The sequence below is a fragment of the Lycium ferocissimum genome, chromosome 4 (genome assembly GCF_029784015.1).
Source record: "Lycium ferocissimum isolate CSIRO_LF1 chromosome 4, AGI_CSIRO_Lferr_CH_V1, whole genome shotgun sequence".
Taxonomy (NCBI): domain Eukaryota; kingdom Viridiplantae; phylum Streptophyta; class Magnoliopsida; order Solanales; family Solanaceae; genus Lycium; species Lycium ferocissimum.
In genome coordinates this window covers 45,455,904-45,461,176 of record NC_081345.1, presented here as the reverse complement: position 1 = coordinate 45,461,176, position 5,273 = coordinate 45,455,904, and positions in this window count along the sequence as shown.

The following is a 5,273-nucleotide window of genomic DNA, read 5'->3' as shown; positions in this document are numbered from 1 at the left end:
CGAATTATGTAGAAAAGAGCTATTGATGTTAGAATGCGTTTTGAATTACCCGTTGATGTTGCTAGTATGGTTGTTGGTATTGTTGTTGATGATTTGGCCGAGTTGAATTCTCGGGGTTGTTGAATTTACAGGGGAAATGCTGCCCAAATTTCTGTAAATAAAGTGATAGCTTAGGATTGAATTCCTAAGTATCTATAGCTAATGTTTGGTACCAAATGATGTTGTTATAGATCTTGGGCAGCCCGAGGATTAAGTTTGGATTAGCTTAGGAAGCGGACGAGGTATGTAAAGCTTACTCTTTCCTTCTTTTGACATGTCTTAGACGGAAGTAAGATATGACATGATTTGTGCCTTGGGGTAACTCCATTCTTGAGTTCCGAGCATGTCTACGATTCTTATTCACATCTTAATATTTGCAATCTTAATGTAGTCGGACTATGGTCCTTACGTCTTTTGTATGATTGGATTACAAATGTTGTGTAAAGAGTTTTGTTCCAAAAGGATTTTTATGTTGAAAAATGACCGTAACTTTCATAGACGGAACCGGATTGCTTTGATATGCTCGCAAATGATTCCATAACGTATAATGCTCGTAACTTTTATGGGCGGGCTCGGATTGGCTTGATACATGTCTACGATCCCTCAAATTTCTTTTAATGCAGCCCTAATGATGTTTAGAGTGAATTTGATATGACTATCGTTTGATACTCGAGCGTTGATTTGTCTACTTATCTATCGAGTCTGTAATGACAATTATGTTCATGATTTCCATAAGCTACTTCATATGGTTTTGACACGTACCTATGATTTCTAAAGTTCTATTTGATATGTTCCCGAGTGACATTCGGAGGAAAACTTGATTTGACTATTGTCTTGGCTTTTAATTGAGGGTTCGTTTTGATCATTCTGTTGAGTCGGTAATGATGATTTATGTGCATATGGTTTCTCACTACTCTACTCGTGCGAGCTGTTATTACTTCGTTCCTCGCGTCCCGGCCAAGGCATGTATTCGCTAACTCTTGCATTATTCACCGCGTCCCTCACTAGAGGGCCGGGGCATGTTATTCACCGCGTCCCTCACTAGAGGGCCGGGGCACGTTATATGATATGATGATGGCGCCCGGCCCGCGGGATGGCCGAGCATGATGTACACACATGATGGAGACAAAAGATCTCTCCACCGCGTCCCTCACTGTAGGGCCGGGCACGTTATTCACCGGGAGTCCCTCACTAGAGGGCACGATATATATATATATATACATGATGACATGATGATGATTTTACTTACCGCGTCCCACCAGAGGGCGGGGGCACGTTATATATGCATGATATGATGATTTTATCTACCGAGTCCCTCACTAGAGGGCGGGACGCGTTATGTATATGCATATGTACTACATGATATTGATACGTATGATTTATGTTTCAAGGGCAAGCCTTATGATTCTCTATACTCCTTATTTAGGTATGACCTACATTATCGTATTTTATGCTTCACATGCTCAAGACATATATTCCGCATCGACCCCCTTTCTTCGGGGACTGCGTTTCATGCCGCGCAGGTATATACGAGATGAGTAGAAGATGTTCCGGCGGTGTGGCGAGCTCCAATTCCTCCCGAAGGGCATCACGAGTCGAGTATCTATGTTGTGATATCCGAGTTATGTTAGAGACTTTGCGTACGTAGTCACGTATATAATATGTCAGTCTTGTAAGCGGCTCTGTAAGCCGATTTATTATTATGCGTTATATTACAGATGTCATACGATTACAGATTTTATTTGATTTGAGAAAGATGAAAGGCATGTTATTCTTTGAAAGGCTTTCATTACGCATTCATTTCATGATTTAAGGGTCCAGTAAGGTTATGAGTTTTACGAAAGTCAGCGGGTTCGCTCGGCCCTAAGTAAGGGTCGGGTGCCCATCATGCCCTATCGAAAATTAGGGTGTGATAAATTGGTATCAGAGCGGTTCGTCCTAGGGTTGTCAGAAAGTGCGTATCAAGAGTCTTGTTTATGGAGTGAAGCGCGCCACATTTATAAACAGAGGCTACGGGCATCTAGGGTGGTTACTCTTCTTTCACCTCTTAGATCGTGCCATAGAGCCAAGTCATAGGAGATGAGACCCCTTCTACTAACCTTGATTTCAGCAGAAGAATGGCATCGACAGAAGAAATTGACCAGCGATATTGGAAGCTACAAAGCACGCAGGTAAGCGAAGGTATGAAAGATATATGTTAGGTAAGATACTGAAGTACGATTGAAATACAAGTTGAAGATTAAAAGGGAAAGTGAACAAGAAAGTGTAACCGGCGCAGTTTGAGTTAGGCATACGAGGTATGTTCATCATTTTCGTACTGTTATTGATATTGGGAGCCCCGTGTGGCCGTGATATGATATGATATGTACATATATATGTTAGCCCTGTGGAGTATAATCGTTGGTATTTCGCGTGCAGGTTTGAGATAGTAAGAAATATAAGGAACCTGCCCAAATTTTCCCCCTTAAATAAAAGAGAATGAGATATAGGTTTGTGATACGACTTGAAAGGTCGTGCCAATAGTAATGGTAAGATTTGGCTAAGCTACGAGTACGGCTGACATCGAGGAAGAAGTTAATTGCTGAATGGAGAATAATAATAATTAGAAGGTCGATATCGATATGGTAAAAAGAAATTGGAAAGGGCTTGTGATACTAAGAGACGATTTAGAAAAGGCTGGCAAACCTTGATAGAGAGTTATTTAAGGTACCGACTGAATTGATAAGCAGGGATGAATTATGACGAGCTTATAATTAAAAGAAGTAATAGTATGATTAAGACAAGGGTACGGAGGAAAAGAATCGTGATGGATATGAATGTATTGATAAGACAGCTTGTGAGATATTAGGGATAAAGTGGACCAGAAAGGGTAAGGGGTTAAGAAGTATTATCTTATAGGATTGATCACGAATGAGATATAATGAGGATTGTTGTGAAAATAAGTAAAGCCTAGTGAGAGAGTGGCCAAAGCTATGACGTGATCTATGTAGTTAGAATATATAGGCAAGTGTGAAACGGAAAAGCGAGCTAGGGAACGAATAAGGAAGGAATAAGGAAGGCTTAGCAAGTTCTGTAGGGGAAGCTTGGAATAAGGGTTATATAATAACGGAAATGATAGCGAGTGTAAGAAAAGAAAGGGTAATTGGAAGAAGGAAATAAGGAGAAAGCGAGATAACAGTGTAGTAATAGATCCCGACATGAGTAGCCCAGGGATACGAGTACTATAAGTGACGGGACTGTGAAAGACTCAGTTATAGGAAGGATGAGGAACGAGGTAAAATGAGAGCAGAAATCCAAAGGCCGATAACCGGGTATTTATAAGTGGCGGCGATCAAGGTGTGTTTATCACCTTTGGGAATCTGGAAGTTTAGGACGGGAAGTAGTCATATCCGTAGGTGAAAGATGAATATTGAGGATTGAAAAGGGCAACATAGTAATTGCGTAATCGGAAGAGTAAAGGACCACTTCAATCTGTGCAAGACTTCAACATACTCCAGATTATGTGACGAAGGTCATGCGATGAGATGGACGCTACCATACTAGTATTAAAGCGTCGTATTTCATCGGAGTTCCAAGGTTAAGCGTGTTGGAGTGAGAGAAATCTTAGGATGGGTGACCCCCTGGGAAGTTTTCTGAAAGTCTTACAAATTCAGACGTAAGAAGCAAATGAGAAGCTAGAGTAATCTAAGGAAAATTAGAGTCTGCGGAGTGGGCAGAAGCCTTAAGAGGTCGCGTGAAATGGGGCGGATTAGACCGGTAAAGAGAAAGAAGGTGCATCACAGTTCTAGGATTAAGGTGAGTTTGAGTAGCGATTGGGAATCTTTTGTAAGCAAGTTAGTAAAGATTATATATATAGGTATGCACCTGATATCCTATACATGGCTATATCAGCGAATATGTGTATTCCGGCAACCAACGTTGCGGTATATGGAAGGCATTAATCGGACAGGGTAACGAAGTTCAAGTGAAAAGAAAAATAAAAAATAAAAAAAATAAAGGGCACGAATGTTGCAAAGCAAGCTGATGTTGTTTCACTGCAGGTTAAGTTTGGAAAATTCTAATACAATGATATTCGAAAAAAAAAAGAAAAAAAATTGAGTAGATGAACGACAAGGGGATCAGAGTGTCGGAATAAAAGTGCCGCCTAATTGAGATTGGAAATGCGGACATAGGGCAAAGCATAAACGGAAAATGGTATAAGTACACCCCTAAAGGGGGAAGCGGGTGTGAGAGATGCAAGTATAAGATGGAGACAATCGACACCACAATATATGTGATACGGATGCTTGGGCTACAGGTAAGATTCCTTGCTGAGACAAGTTAGTAAGATCTGAAAGCCAGCGATAAATGGGTAGAGGACAGAATGATAATCGAGATAGTACGGAGAATTAATTGTGGAGATCTTAAATGATATGACATTGGGAAGTGGGTGCTTATAAAGGGAGAGAATGCGACAAGGAAAAGTAACGAGTAACTTACAGAGACATTGTGAAAGACAACACTGCTATCTTTGGATTAGAGGTTAAGATGTGGACAATAGAGTTGTTCGCTAATGATACTGAGACCTATGAGTAGTAAGGGGAAAAATAGAAACCTCCTATAGTAGGAAGTGGGAACATCAAAGGAGTGAATAAAGGAAGGGAAAAGAGTATGACCGGATAGGCTACAAGCGAATGTTAGGACGGAAGGAATATGTGAAATAGCATGAACCAGGAAGAGGAAAGACCGTGACTAAGATTGAGTATACCTTATACAGGTCGTACAAGGGTAGTTATGTTACCTATGAATATTTATATGCTAGGGATGAGACCAAGCGAATGCTTAATGAGAAAAGTTGGGATTCAGTAATAACAATATGGTTACGAGGTTTTTGGTGCATTAAGGAAAGGTGTAAAGATGGTTTAAGCTAAGTTACCGAGACAGAATTAGTGCTAAGTGTTATACCCTATTTTAACCGGGGTCAAAATAGGGTATAACAGCTTGGCGACTCTGCTGGGGATTTACTTAGGTTCTAGCCATAACAGACTTAGTTTTAATTAGGCTTTGTGTGCTTATTTTAATTTTATTATTATTGACTGTTTTTATGTGCTATTAACTGCTTGTTTGATATAAACTGTTTAAATGTTACCGTTTTGATAAACTGTCATTCCGTATCATCTTCCTTCACTCCTGGAAAATTCACACACTTAAAACGGTTTTTGCGGTTCGCGCAGCACCACTAAAACACCTTTGCT